This window comes from Bos grunniens, chromosome 16 (assembly GCF_055505025.1).
Source record: "Bos grunniens cultivar Pamir isolate PY7600 chromosome 16, Bosgru_T2T1.0, whole genome shotgun sequence".
NCBI lineage: Eukaryota > Metazoa > Chordata > Mammalia > Artiodactyla > Bovidae > Bos > Bos grunniens.
The window spans coordinates 39,886,066-39,901,733 of NC_141180.1; the positions used below are offsets into that span (position 1 = coordinate 39,886,066).

General features: G+C 51.1%; 1 long non-coding RNA gene across 1 annotated transcript; it reads left to right on the forward strand.

The window, feature by feature from the left end:
* Nucleotides 1-13,326: 13,326 nt before the first annotated feature.
* Nucleotides 13,327-15,380, forward strand: LOC147356675 (uncharacterized). The gene is made up of 2 exons (XR_015143448.1): nucleotides 13,327-13,747; nucleotides 15,095-15,380. It is a non-coding gene; the product is annotated as an uncharacterized LOC147356675 (long non-coding RNA).
* The last annotated feature ends 288 nt before the right edge of the window (nucleotides 15,381-15,668 follow it).

Sequence of the window (15,668 nt, forward strand, 5' to 3'; positions counted from 1 at the left end):
GGGGAGCTTGCGACGTGGCAGCAGGTAACCAGACAGCCACCCAAGCCACAGGAGTAGTTTTTGCTGCCTTGAATTTCCAGCTCCCCCAGCTGCTCTCATTGCAGGGGAAACCAAGGGTGGTGTTGCAACCAGAGGCTCGGGCTGGGGTGGAATTCTCCAGGCGCTCTTGGGTGGGGGGTGGGGGGTGGGGGGAGTCTGGATCCTGCCCCCTCACCGCCAGGGAGGCTGAGCTCCACTGCTTGTCGCCATTCCTCTTCTTGATTGGCACTTTAATGAGGGCAGAAGGGGCTGACCCCCTGCCAGGGGGCCAGTTCATGCCCCGTTTATCTCACAGCTCCGGGCAGACTAGAACAACACTGCAGGCGAGCGGCCGGCCAGGAGCCCCCGCCCTCAGTGATGGATTGAGTGACCGCGGCGAGTTGGCAGCTGAAGTGTGTGGTGGCTGCACCGTCCTGTCAGCGAGCAACAATGGAGCCCGGCCTGGCCCGCCTGCTCTTCCCGGGGGCCGGGAAGAGTGACAGCAGCTCCCGGGGGCCCAGTTCCCTCCTCTCACCCTCCCCCAACGCCAATGCCAAGTTTCAAAGGACAGACCTGGGGACAGAGCCCAGTAGACTGGAGCAACCGTCCTGGGGACCAGGGGGCTGGTGCATTGGGGTGGGGCGGGGAATTCTGGGCTCGCGGGATTGTGCAAAGCGGGTGCACAAAGCTTCATCCGTCCTTGCTCCTTGCTTCAGGGTCCCAGACTGGCTTGGGTTCTCAGCAAATGCCCCTCCTGGCTGTTTCAAAGATGGATTCTGGACTGCTGCAACCTGTGGAGGATCCCAGCTGGGTCTTTTGCCCAGCTGTGCAGCCTTGAGTGAGTTTGACAACCTTTCTGAACCTTAAAGCCCTCATCTGTAAGAGGCTAATACTACTTCTGCCTCCATCACCACCAGGTTCTTGTGAGAATGACATGAGACTTGCTGGCAGAGCCTCCCTCCCTCTCAGAAGGCAGGATCCTACGAGCAAAGCCTCAGTTTACCTGATTGTCTTCAACCATCTCCATGGCACCCAGGCCAGTGCTGATGACAGACTGAGTGCAGCCACTAGTGGCAAACCCCCCTCCCTCCCCAGCTGCTGTCAGGATCCGTCACCAGGGGCCACACTATCAGCACCACGCCCTGAAGGGCAAGGGTAAACCCATTTTACAAGTGGGGAAAACTGAGGCTCAGTGAGGTAAATCTGCCCAGGATGCTATGGAGCACAGAGACAGATCAGGGACTCTGACCCAGAATTGTCTGGCTCCAAAGTCTATGGAGACATCCCCAAGGCCCCAGGCGATGGGGTGAAATTTCCCGGCAAGGATGGGTGGAGAGCCCGTGACAGCCCCCGGGCGTTTGCAGAGCGTTCAGAGAACACACACCAGATGGTTGTGTGCCCAGTGGGATGGCCATGCTCATCATCCTGGGACCACAGAGTGAACTTGAGCTCTGAGCCCTTCTCTGCACCTCGAGGGGAGCAGGGGCCACCTACGGAAATACAGTCCCTCCAGCTTGGGGAAGTCACAGTGACCTGGCCTGAGCCCTAGGGTCCCCAAGTCAGGGATCCTTCCACTAAGCCCATGGCTAGGACAGGACAGTCACAGGAGCCCCTGCTGCCTGGTCCCTAGAGCTGGGGAGGGGACAGGACAGAGCTGGAAGGACGATTCTTCAGATCCTAGCGAGCCCTGGAAGGGGAGGAAGGGGCCTTCCCGGTCCTCCCTGGAGGAAACTTCACCTCCCCGTGAACTCTGGACGGGGGGAGGCCAAGCCCCAGCCGAGGTCAGAGAAAGTAGCAGGGTGACAGTGAGGCCATATGGCCCTCCCTGCTCTCTGCCTCCTGTCCTCCCCAAATAGGTTCTGCCCCTCAACTCTCCTGACACCTCTCCCACCCATCAGATAAGAGATGAGCTGCTTGGGTGGGGCAGGGGCAGATGGGACCCTGAAGGTGGGCCAAACCAAGACAGGAGTCCTCTAAACGCTGACCCAGCAGACTGGGAGGGACCCTGTCTTACAGCCCAACTCTAGACCCGGCTGAGTCGGGGCTGGAAACTGCTGCTTCCTTTATCATCGGCCATCTCTTGGTGTGGTTATTTGGTTAAGAATGATGAGGGTCACCACTACTCACTCAGCTGGGTGTCCCCAGTCTCCGGTAGACAGCCTGACACACAGTAGATGCTCAATAAATACTCTTTAACTAGATGCTGTTTGGCCAGTGTACATCTCCCAATAGACTGCGGGCTCTACTGGGGCAGGGATGTGTCTGTTTCACTCACCATTATATCCCCGTACCCAGAGTCTTACACACAGAAGGCTGGAAAGTCAATAAATAAATGAATTTCCTGCAAAAGGAAAAAGAAAGCAAAAATAGCAGCCACAACAAAATCAAGAAAACTGAATTAGATTGAGGCGAGAGCCCTCAGAATGAGGAGCTTCTGAGCCCTTTCGTTTCAAAGAAATTATGACACATGCTTCAGTGAGCCCAGTCCCCAGGGAACCAAGACATCAGGAAAGCTGACTGAGCCCAAGACAAAATCAACTAGATCACCCTGACCCGTAAACCGGCAGACTGGCATGTCTGCCCGATTTGTTCCCAGACAGTGCTGGAGGGAAGGAGGCCCTAATGCCACCCAGGACAGCTCTGGGAAGGAACAGACATCAAAACCCACCAACTTTACAATAGTCTAAATTTTGTGAACAAAGTAAAATGTCAGGAAACGTGAGGTTAATGTAGAATGGCTGCAATATATAAAGAGTTCATAAACAAGAAAAGAAGGGGCTTCCCTGGTGGTCCAGTAGTTAGGAATCCACTTTTCAACACAGGGGATGCTGATTTGTGTGCCTGCATGGGGTCGCACAGAGTCGGAAACGACTGAAGCAACTTAGCAGTGGTAGCAGCGGCATGCTCTGTTGTGTCCAATTCTTCTGACTGTGGACTGTAGACTCCTCTGTCCATGGAATTATCCAGACAAGAATACTGGAGTGGATTGCATTTCGTCCTCCAAGGATCTCCCTGACCCAAGGATCAAAACTGCGTCTCCTGTGTCTCCTGTACCGGCAGGCAGATTCTTTACCGCTGAGCCACATGCTGTAGGGCGACTAAGCCCATATGCCGCCACTACTGAGCCTGCGTGCTCTGGAGCCCTCAGGACGCAACTAGAGAGTAGCCTGTGCGCTGAAACAATAAAAAGATCCGGCATGCTGCGAGGAAGATTCCACGTACTGCAACTAAGACCTGAAGCATCCAAATAAATAAATGGTTTTTAAAAAGAAGAGGAAAAACACTGAGAGTCCAATACATGTGAGCAAACAACAGAGAACGATCATTGGCACACAAAGAAATCAGAGTCAAGCAGCTGGTGTTCGTTAGCCTGTGGTAAGTGCTGCCTTAAGAAGTTCACATTAAGAAGTACAGCAAGAAAATCCAACCAACACATGTGAAGTCTGGGGACAATGACATGTTCCTAATTTTTTTCTATATTATCTATGAAATGCCATAATCCTTTTGTTTGTCCCAAGAAGACTCAAGCATTCCTTTCTTAATTAAATCTCTTAAACCAAGTAGGTTCTGCAAGATGTAATTCTTGCATGCAGGTGTGAAAGTCTGGAAACAATTTACATATTCACAACCCTGACAGCTGTGTCTGGGATAAAATTAATTTCTTTCTGGGTTGTCTGGGTTGCTCAGGTAATGTAATTACGGGCACATCTTGTTTGTTATGCTTTGCTTTATTGCACTTAGCAGATACTGAGGTTTTTAACAAACTGAAGGTTTTTGGCATTGCTGGGTTGTCAGGTGATGGTTGGCTTTTTTAGTAATAAAATGGTTTTTTGGTAAATTTTTTATTTTGCTTTTCATTGGCGTATAGTTGATTAACAACATTGTGTTCTTTCTGCTGTAAAGTAAATCGGCTATACACACACAATAATCAACACATTTTACATTATTTTTCCATGGGGGTCATTACAAACTATAAAACGTTTATAAATAAGGTGTGTACATTTTTAAAAGACATAACGCTGTTGCACATGGGGTAGACTATAGTATGAAAGCGGAAGTCACTCAGTCGTGTCCGACTCTTTACAACCCCACAGACTATACAGTCCATGGAACTCTTCAGGCCAGAATACTGGAGTGCGAAGCTGTTCCCTTCTCCAGGAGACCTTCCCAACCCAGGGATCCAACCCAGGTCTCCTGCACTGCAGGCGGATTCTTTACCAGCTGAGCCACAAGGGATGTAAACCTAATTTTTATATGCACTGGGAAACCAAAATTTCGTGTGACTCACTTTCAGTGGTCTGGAACCAAACCTGCGTTATCCTCGACGTGTACCTATACTGTTGGATAGTCAAGTTACCCTTAAAAGACTCATTTAGGGCAGTTCTGAGAAATACTGGAAATATGAAAACATTGTAAGGTCTCAGGTCAAAGCTCCCAAGTCATGCTTTGATTTGGGTACTTTGAAAGTACTGCCTATACCCGAGGCACATAAGTATGCAAATAAAAATCAAATGATTGGGTAAATCAGAAAAAAAAAAAATCGTAATGACACCATGAGCAGTGGTATCATACCATTTCTATCTGACAGTCTGGGGCTCTGAGATTTGTCAAGGTCCCTGGCCCTGAACCACCATGTTGGAAAGGCTTATCACTGCTTATCATCTAGGAAGAGCTGATTAAGGCAGCACCAGGAGGCCATATTTACTAAGTTGGTAAAAAAAAAAAAAGTGTTTTTAAAGCCACACCCAGCCTTGGCAAGCATTCAGAGAAGTTCATATCCTTACCCTGCTGCTGAAGGCACTGCAAATTGGTGTCACCCTTTCGAAAAGCAATGTGATAACACCCAGGAAAAAAAGTCACAAGACTATTATGTTCTCAAGATATGTAACTTCTACTGGAAGTCATCCCAAAGGAAAGGTTTAAGAGATGCAAAAGCCACAGCTGCTAAAATATTCACAGTTGCATTGTTGTCAATGGAGAAAAATTGGACACAACTTATACGTCTATTAGAAAAAGAACTTACCACAGTATGGGAGAACCACATGAAGTAATGGTATAAAGTCATTAAAATGATCTTTTTAAAAATAATTTTATTTATTTGGCTATGTTGGGACTTTGTCGCTTTTCTCTCTCTAATGGTGACGAGCAGGGGCTCTCTCCAGTTGCAGGGCACGGGCGTCTCATTGTGATGGCTTCTCTTGTTGTGGAGCACAGGCTCTAGAGCGTGTGGGCTCCAGTAGCTGTGCACATGAGCTCTGTGGCTGTGGCTCCTAGGCTCTCGAGCACAGGCTCAGTGGTTGTGGCACATGGGCTGAGTTGCTCTGCCGCATGTGGGATCTTCTAGGAGCAGAGATTGAACCCATGTCTCCTGCATTGATAGACAGATTCTTTACCACTGAGCCACCTGGGAAGCCCTAAAAGCCCTAAAAAACCTTTGAAGTGAGAATATTAAAGATTATGTTGAAATTTTAAAAATCTATTGAACTGCTAAGTAAAAATTGTAAACCATAAACATAATTTAAAAAACTGTGATGACAGGCAAATTTATTTGTGCTGGCTTCCAAGGACCATCTGAGGCAAGAAAACAGTACTTGTTAGGCAGTTGGTAAATGCCCTACATATGTATATATTTTTCCATCTTTTTCTTTCTTGTCACGACACCATCTTTTTAATAATACTAACTAAATATTTTAAAACAATGGTCCCATGGACAGACCATCTGCTCTGGGAAGCCCCTGGCCCAGGAACTGTGGGAAAGGCAGGAAGCAGAGAGGTCACCAGGCCCTAGGGAAATCCCACTGTTTGGCAGGCCTGGCCTGAAGGGGAACCTGTTTTCAGGGGGTGTGAAGGAGGTGGGCAAATGCTGATGGCCACAAGAGCCCATTTTAAAGTAGTTAGCTGTCTCTGAAGGATCACGTGAGCATCTGCTGTCATTCATTCATTCATTCATTCACTGACTCACTCATTCAACGTAGCTGAACGGGGCATGTCCCCTGGGACAAATCCAGCTGTCAGGGAGCCATCAAGGGAAGGCAGCCCTGATGCAGGGAGATGTCTACTGAGACCTAAATGCCTTTTAACATTATTGTAATTTTTAAAAATAATGATGAGGGAAAAGGAGAGGGTGGGATGAATTGAGAGAGTAGCATTAACATATATGCACTGCTGTGTGTCAAATAGATGGCTAGTGGGAAACTGCCTTATGGTACAGGGAGCTCGACTCAATGTTCTGTGATGATCTAGGGAGCATGGAATGAAGGCTCAAGAGGGAAGGATATATGAGTACTTGTGGCTGATTCATGTTGTTGTATTGCAGAAACTAACACAACATTGTAAAGCAATTATACTCCAATTAAGTAATAAACTGCCATTTCTCAAGTGGTGCAGTGGTAAAGAACCCTTCTGCCAATGCAGGAGACACAAGAGACAAGGGTTCGATCCCTGAGTCAGGAAGATCCCCAGGAGGAGGAAATGGCAACCTGCTCCAGTATTCTTGCCTGGAAAATTCTACGGACAGAAGCACCTGGCAGGCTACAGTCCATCGGGTCACAAAGAGTCAGACATGACTGAGCACACACACACACCCACACACATGCATAAATAATACATTTAAAAAAGAAAACAAAAATAATGAGCATTTTGTACTTTGTAGTTAGGAAGCACAGCCAATTTCATGTTAGGAGACACAAGTAGGGTGATGGTTGATGGAATCCCAGGAGGATTCCCTGAAATGGGGGAATCTCTTCTTAAGAAAGACACATTTCCATCCTTCCTTCCCTGGGCTCAGTTATCTGGCTCAGGTCCTGAGGCCCTGGTCTAGGATTATGGGAGTGATGCCCACGGGCTCCATCCCCAATAGTTCCCCGTCCGCTGCCTGCCAGGCTCCTAGTCCATCCCAGAAGGACCAAGCGCGAGGGAATGACTCTAACTGTGAGCAGAGTCCCTCTCTTAGGACCACAACATACGGGGACCATCTTCGTGACGTGCTTGGGCTGAAACTGAATATATTTGTTTCACAGGAAGGGTGGTTTTGGGTCCAACAGAAGAGCAGGCAGCTTCTCAGGGCCCACAGCCGTGAAGAGATGCCCATTTTCCCTTCCTACAGATGTCTCGGGCCCTTCAGCCCTGAACGTTGGTGGAAATGAAGCTCCCACACAGCAGGGACCAAAGCACTCAGGTCTCCACTTTCTCCTCGCAGCATTCGTGCTAAGTCGTTTCAGTCGTGTTCAATTCTCTGTGACCCCATGGACTGTAGCCCTCCAGGCGCCTCTGTCCATGGGATTCTCCAGGCAAGAATCCTGGAGTGGGTTGCAATGCCCTCCTCCGGGGGATCTTCCTGACCTGGAGATCGAACCCGCGTCTCTTAGTCTCCTGCATTAGCAGGCGGGTTCTTTACCACTAGAACCACCCTCGCAGTGTGGGCAGCATTCAAATGTCTGCAGCAGTGAGAAGGGGGCCAAGTTCTCAAGCTTTTCTGCAGAGCTGCAATTCACGTCTTCCCCTCCGCCTTCTCCCTAGGAGGGAGGCTTCCTTTCTAGGCTGATGCATTCTTAGACTCTTCCTCAGTCTTTGGGAAGGTTGGTACTGAGTTCCCATTTTACAGAGACCTAAACTGAGGCTTTGAGGACTGAAGTCAGGTACCAACATTGCTCAGATGGCAAGTGACAGAGCCTAGGCTCTATCAAGATCACCCATCTCCCACTCGGCCCCTCTGTAGTGGGTAGGATCACACGGTTATCATGTCAGGGAAGCAGATATAGAGAGGATAATCCACCAGGAGAGCCAAGGGCAAATCTAAGGTCTTGACCTCCATCTGAGTTCTGACACTGCCCCTTGGCCCTCTGCTTCAGGTTCCCAGCTCTCCGCCTCACCCCACACCCTTCCCTTTCTTAGGTTGTCCCCTCCTTATCTTTCCAACCTCAGCTCAACTGTCACCTCTTCCTTAAGACCATCACTGAGCAGCCCAGTCACTGTCAGATATCTGCCCTGAGGTTGGTCTGTGTACCTGCCCGTCTGTCCATCCACCTCCAGACATATCTCAGTCTCTCTCACCTGCTGTCCCCTCCCACAGTAGCCCCCCAAGCCCCCACCCCTGCCCGGCTCACTCTCTCTGTATCCCTGGCACCAGGGCCAGTGCCCAGCACTCCGCAAGCATTCAGTCCTGATGAACGGAGAGAGCACCAGGCCACCTCCTGTGCCTTGTGCCCACTGAACCACCTGCCTTTCGCCTCCTGGCCCTGGGCACCCATGCCGTCGGGCCATGCATTTCCTCTGGGCACCATCCATGTGTCCAGGCTGGGCAGCCACCAGTGAACCAGAAAGTGGGAGATGCTGGGTAGCTGGGCCTCGGGACCCCTCAGCTCTTCTGCAAACTCCCTTCCTGTGACATCCCTGGGGTCTGCCTGATCATCGCGCCCTCCTCATCACACGCTCTGTAGCCTGATGGCCCATGGCCATTGCTGTCCTCAGGCCTGGCTCCGAGAAAGCTCCAGTGACTGGCTATCGCTTGAGGGGACCCCTCAGACCCGCTCTACCAGAGGGAGTGCCTCTTCCTTTGCTCGAAGATGGTGCCGGTCCCTTGACCAGTGGTTCAGGCTAGAGAAAAAGCAATGAGAAGGTAGGTGGGCAGAAGGCTCCTAAACCTCCCGAGCCACCCCCAGTGAGGACACTGAGCAAGGGGAGGAGAAGGTGGGTGGTCTGTCCAGACTGCCCAAGTCTGAACTTCAGGCTGACGGAGCCCTGGTTCCCGAAAGGATGCTGGCAGCTCCTCACAGGGCCTGCGGCCCAGACCCTGTCCTGGGTGGGCTCCACCCTCAGCCTCTCACCTAGGGTGGAAGTGGTGGTGGCTGGGGAAGAGGCAGGTGACAACCCCCCCCCCCACGAGGTGACAGCCTCAGGGCGCGAGCCGCCGCCACCTGAGAGTGGGCGAGGAGCAGGTTCGCTGGGTGAAAAGTTCACCGTGAGGGGAGCTGTCTGTTTCCCTCGCTTAATTTATCCACTATTTGGCTAACCTTGCTCTGAACCCAGGCCCCGAGACCCCTCTCCTCTCTCCCCCGCCTCCCCACTGGGCTTCCGAGCCCTGCCACCAGACCTTCTGCCCTGCGCCCAGAGGCGGAGGCCTCGCTGGCCTTGAAGAGGCCTCGGGCCCTTGGGCCGCCCTAGGGGGGAGAGGCTGGTAGCCTGGCCAGATGGTTATTTACGACCTGAAACTTCCCATCCTTAGTAACCAAAATAAAGTCCGGTTGCTGGCGAGGTCCAGGCCCCCAAATACCAGACAAGGGCCGAAGGAGCGCTCAGAAGGCGTCCCACCCCACCCGCCTCCGCCAAACACACAACTGCTCTGGAGACGGTGACCTTTCCTTGGGGGCCATCTGTCATTCTGGCTCGGGGCAGGAGCAGGATGCAGGGACCAGCCAGTCGCACAGGGGAGGCCAGCCTCCTTGCTTGGCCCTGGGTGGCCCCTGGTCCTGACCTTCTGCCTGTCCTGGCCATGCTGGTCCTGTAGATGCTTCCCCATCCCAACCTCCTTCTTCTGTGGTATGGGGACGTGGGGGCAGGAAATAAGAGGGAGATAGATGAGGGTAGGGAAAGTTAGGGAGGGTGGGGGGGAAACAGGATGGCCATCACGGCAGCGACAGCCACCCCCCGGCGCTGGCAAGAGTGACCCCCTGATGTCCACGTGGCAGCCCCACTCACAGCTGAGAAGACGGGCCGGGGGTGGCCAAGGCACCCTCCTCGGGCTCCAAGTCATTCATAACAGGACGAGGATTCCAACCTGGGTCGCTCTGACCCGAAAGCCAGGCTCTCAGCCACTGTCTTCTCTCCGGTTCTCACTTTTCATGCTCTCATTAAGATCCCTTTTTAGCAACTATAAAAGCAACACATGTTCCAGCAGCCAGTGGAAGCACAAAGATGCATAAAGAGTGAGTTATCCCACCTCACACTCCTCCATCCTCACACTACAGGGGTTCATCCTCCACTTTCTCCACCGCATGCCCAGATGCACACAGACTCACCAGGCACTCATGTGTGTGCACACATGGGCTGTGAGCAGACAGGGAGTCCCTCATCCGTGCAAGGATGGTGACATCCCACATCCACATCCCTCTGCAGCTGGTGTACTAACAGTGCATGGAGGCGGCTCCCAGCCTATCTGTCCTGCCACCCACCCCAGTGTTACTTCAAATCACCCTCTTCTCTACATCTGCCCCCTCCTGCCCTGGGTCACCTCTGGTTCTCAGCCTGATTACTGAACTGTTCCCAGCTTCCGCCTGTGTCCTCCATAATCAGATTTCTCTGGGTCCAGAATGATCTTTCCAAAATGCAAGTCTGGGGCTTCCCTGGTGATCCAGTGGTTAACAATCTGCCTGTCAATGCAGGGGACATGGGTTTGATCACTGGCCCGGGAAGATTCCACGTGCTGCGGGGCAACTAAGCCCAGGCACCAAAACGACGAGCCCGTGTCCTAGAGCCCATGCTCCGCAACAAGAGAAGCCAGCGCAATGGAAAGCCCACTCATGGCAACTAGAGAGCAGCCCCTGCTTGCCGAAACCAGAGAAAGCCCATGCACAACAATGGAGACAGCGCAACCATAAACAAATAAATAAAAGTCAAGTCTGCTCGTGACACTGCCCTGCTCAAATGCTTTCTCCCTCAGGAGAAGGTCCTAAACCCTCACCAGGGTCCGTCATGCCCCCTATGATTTGGCCTCCTTGACTTTCCGGACCCCTGTGGCCCCTCACCCGAGCATCCTTCACTCCAGCCTCTGTTCATTGCCCTAAGCTCTTCTTTACCTGAGTCTTCCCTCTCTGCTCCTCCTGTCGGGGTCTCCCTGGGGTCTCAGCTTACGCGTCAGGTCTCTGGACCACCATCTCCATCCTGTCTAACAGGTCATGACTCGAACCAGGCTCCCTCTCCCTGATGGGCTGAAAGCTCAGTGAGGACAAGCTATATCTGTTAAGTTCACTGCCACCCGCCAGGGCCTGACCCAAGCCAGCCTTTCAGAGCTATCTGTTGGAAGTTGAGTGACACCAAATGAATAGGGGAAAACCACATATCCATTCTAACATTTCCTGAATCCCCTCATTCCAGGACCACTCTACCCTGGCTCCCAGAGTGCACAACTGGCCCCAAATGGCCTCTTACTGCCACTGGACAGGGGCTCCTCTGAAAGCCTTTGTAAGCAGCCTCAGCCTCCCTCTCCCCGGTGGGGAGAGATGGTGCTGGGGTGAGCCTGGGTGGGATGGTATGGACCCTGGAGATCTCACCTCTGGACCCAGGACAGCCCCATGAAAGACTTCCAGACAGGACTAGTCACTTGCCAAGCAGAGTCAGCCAACTGCTCACCAGGTGGCCCACTGACTGCCAGTCAGAGGGGCCAGCGTTGGAGAGTGGGGCTGCCAACTGCCCGTCACCACTTAGGCCAACTGTCAGTCAAGAAAGGCGAAAGTGCCACTCTGGTATCTCAGGACTGTCCGGCTGGACATGGCCAGCTGCCACTCCAAAAATCCAGGGGCAAGCCGTGGAGTCCATCAACGGTCATCCTAGTAACAGTTGTTTTTGCTACCCAGTGTCCTTTCTCTCTTCTTCTAGCCAGGGCACTCCATTGGACCTTTGGGGAACCACCCCTCTCCAATTCTCAGCCCATGTGTTTCAATCGGTTACATTCCCTCCCTGGCTGTAAAGATGGATCACATGACTTAGGACTGACCAATCAGAGAACTACATTCCTCTGACCACTGTGATTGGTTCATGTGACTCAAATCAATCCAATGAGAACCAATCAGAGCTAACTCTTTGGACACAATCTCTCCTTTTTTCTTCTGCTATTTTTTTTTTAATAAATTTGTAAATTTTTGGTTATTTATTTAACTACCTGTTTTTTGATGCACTGGGTCTTCATTGCTTTGCCTGGGCTTTCTCTAGTTGCAGCAAGTGGGGGCTACTCTGTCACAGTGCACAGGGTTCTCATTGTTACGGCTCCTCTTGTTGTGGAGCACGGGATTCAGGTATGAGGGCTTCAGTAAAACTGGGGCACACAGGTTCAGTAGTTGTGGCTCACAGGCTTAGTTGCTCCATAGCATGTGGAATATTACCAGATCAGGGATCGAATCCATGTCCCCTGTGTTGTCAGGCAGATTCTTATCCAGCATGCCACCAGAGAAGTGCTTCTTCCTGCCTTTGAATCTGGGAGGGTGTGAGCATGGAACTGAGGAGCCGGCTTGCCATCACTAGAATAAGACAACTGAGAATCAAGCCAACAAAGAAGATATGGAATTGGAAGACACAGAAATTGAGCCCTAAACCAAGTACTGGAAGCACTGCTCACACCTCTGGATCCAGCCATACCTGAAACCGACTGTCAGTGGGCTTTTTACTTATTTGAACCAATTTCACCTTTCGCCTAAGCAAAAATCACTGTGAGTGGGACCCGTAGCCACTCAGGGAGTCTCCCAGTATCCAATGCTGGTCAGGGCACCAGCTCTTGTCTGAAGCTCAGGGTGGTTCTAGGGGAACCCCTGACTGAAAGCCACAGACAAGCAAGCTCCACATTTGCTTTCCCTGCTCCTGGCTCCTGAGGTTTGCACATGCAATGATGGCTCCACCAATCAGATATTCCCCCTTCCTGTGGCCCCCAGCCCATCTGTATCCCATGGACTCTGCCCAGTTTTCAAGTCCTATTTTTGGTAGCCCAGGCTACTCTGGGGCTTCCCAGGTGGCAACTAGTGGTAAAGAGCTTGCCTGCCAATGCAGGAGACCTAAGAGATCCAGGTTCAAGCCCTAGGTAAGGAAGATCCCCTGGAGAAGGGAATGGCTACCCCCTCCAGTATTCTTGCTTGGGAAATCCCATGGACAGAGGAGCCTGGCAGGCTATAGTCCATAGAGTCACACAGAGTTGGACACTACTGAAGTGAGTTAGCATTCAGGAGCACTCAACACGCACACAGGCTGTTCTGAGCTCCCAACACCCACTCTAGAAAGTCTGCAGATGGATTACGTGTCTGCTGCTGAAGCCAGCAGTCCCCTGCGCTCTCAGGGAGGGGCTGGGGTAAACACAGACGGGAACAGCTCTGGGCATGTTAGACTCCTGCCTGGGTCGCCACTGTTCATGCCCTGAGCTGGCACTTCGTGAACTGTTTGGTGTTCCTTGGAGCACTTGGCAGAGTGCTGGGAACATTTTAGGAGTTCACAAGTCAGTGATGGGGCGCAGTCTATCCATGGGCATCAGCTTTGTACCTCGGGAGCCTAAAGAGGGTGTGTCTGAGGAGGGGCTGGGGCACTGAAATAGTAGACACTCCCTCCCTCCCAGGCCATTGCCAAGAGAGCAGGGCTGACCCCAGCAAGCTCTGGAAGGAGCCTGCGTGTGTGCTAAGTTGCTTCAGTTGTGTCCACCAGGCTCCTCTGTCCATGGGATTCTTCAGGCAAGAATACCAGAGTGGGTTGCCATTCCCTCCTCCAAGGGATCTTCCCGACCCAGGAATCAAACCCATATCTCTGGCGTCTCCTGCATTGCAGGCAGGTTCTTTACCACTAGTGCCACCGGGGAAGCCCTCTGAAAGGAGACTCACCTTAAATGTGTCTGATCACAGAAGAACCTCAGATGCCCACCTAGGCTGGTGTGACTTGGCCTACCTGCTATGGGAGCGGGGCTCACAGCTGGGCCGGAGGTGCTTGAATCTGACAGCGACGTGGATGTGGATCAGCCAGATAGCGATGTTAATGAATAATGGCAAGTATTGTACTCCACTCGCTTTACACATAGCCATCCCTTGGTATCCACAGGGGAAGTAGTTCCAGGACCCCTGGATACCAAATTCTTGGATGCTCGAGTCCCTTATATAAAATGGTGTAGTGTTTGCATGTAACCTTAGCACATCATCCAGGCTTCCCTGGTGGCGCAGACGGTAAAGAATCTGCCTGCAGTGCAAGAGACCCAGATTGGATTCCTGAGTCGGGAAGATCCTCTGAAGGAGGAAATGGCTACCCACCCAGGATTCTTGCCTGGAGAATCCCATGGACAGAGCAGCTTGGCAGGCTACAGTTCATGGGGTCGCAAGGAGTCAGACAATACTATTAATAGATTACTTATAATACCTGATACAATGTCAATGCTATGTAAATAGCTGTAATACTATTTATAGATTAATACTATTTATGGGACCAATAGCCCTGCTCTCCAGTGAGCTGTTTGTGACAAAGGAGGAAAACATAATAATCAATGCAACTAATACTATTAATAAATTACTTATAATACCTGATACAATGTCAATGCTATGTAAATAGCTGTAAATATAATGTAAATACTATGTAAATATTTGCTTGGGCAGCAAATTCAAGTTTTGCTTTTTGAAATTTCCTGGAATTTTTTTAAAAAGTACTTTTGATCCACAGTTGGTTGACTCAACAGATTTGAAACCCATGATTATGCAGGGCAAACTGTTCTAGGCTTCTTATTCAAGAAGCTGTGAAACCCAGGGGTTAAGCACAAAGGCTTTGCAATTAGACTCTGGGGTTCAGATCCCAGGTCTGCTGGTCACTATCCAGGTTGCAAGCCTCAAGTGATAACTGCATCACTCCCTGCCTCTGTTTTCTATGTATTGGAATATTTAAAAATGCCTGGAGAATCCCATGGACAGAGGAACTTGGAGGGCTGCAGCATAGGGTCACACCGAGTCAGACACGACTGAAGCAACTTAGCGCTCACACCATTATTAAATACATATGAAGCACTGAGGGTCTGTCATGTACTAATCACAATTAATTTATTACTTTTGTTATAAAATATGTATGATCTAAATGGATTAATTTATACCATGCTTGGTATTTATTAATTTACTTGGCATTTCATTATAATTACCTGAAATTTAGTAATACCAAACACACATGCATTGATTATTATGTGTTTTCCTCCTTTAATTGTCACAAACAGCTCACTGGAGAGCAGGGCTATTGGTCCCATCCTACAGACAAGGAAACTGAGGCTTAAGGAGGTTAAGTTACCAGCTCAAGATCCAAGGATTGGAATCTCAGCCCCAAGGACTGAGATCCTAAGTCCAGACTCTCCCCTTCTCTGCAGGTTACATGGCTCAGGCTCCTCCAGCCCTGAAGCTGGCCCTCAGCCAGTGGGGCCCAGGTGTGGATGTGGGTCAGGCGAGAACCCACAGCAAGAAGCCCATGCTACGTGGCATTTGGGAGACGCTCTGCCTCGTGTCATTCTGCACGGGCCAGAACTGTGGACAGAAACATGGCCCCGGGCAGCCTCGGGCCTTGGCTCTGCTCGTGGTCCCCGGTGTGACCTCCCCAAGCAGGATCCTGTTACATGGAAGCAGCAGCAAGGAACAAACACAGCTTGTGCTTCCTTCTGAGTGCTTATTTCCTTTGTCTTGTGAACACTGAAAAATGAAAAGAATGATAAGGATTTGGCTGGGGGGGGTGGAGTGGGGGTGGCAAGTAGGCTGGCCCAGAAAATTCTGCAGCCTTGGCTCAACCTACCAAGAGGGTGGTGTGAGGGAGGTTTTAAACTGAGTCCAGAGAAAGAGAAAGTCAAGTGGTGGCCTAGCTGGCCAGAGGAGTCTGAGGTCTCCTGGGTCATTGGGTCCCGCTTGGGGGCCCAGGACCCACCCCTGGGGGCAGAGGCTTCAGGCCCCAAT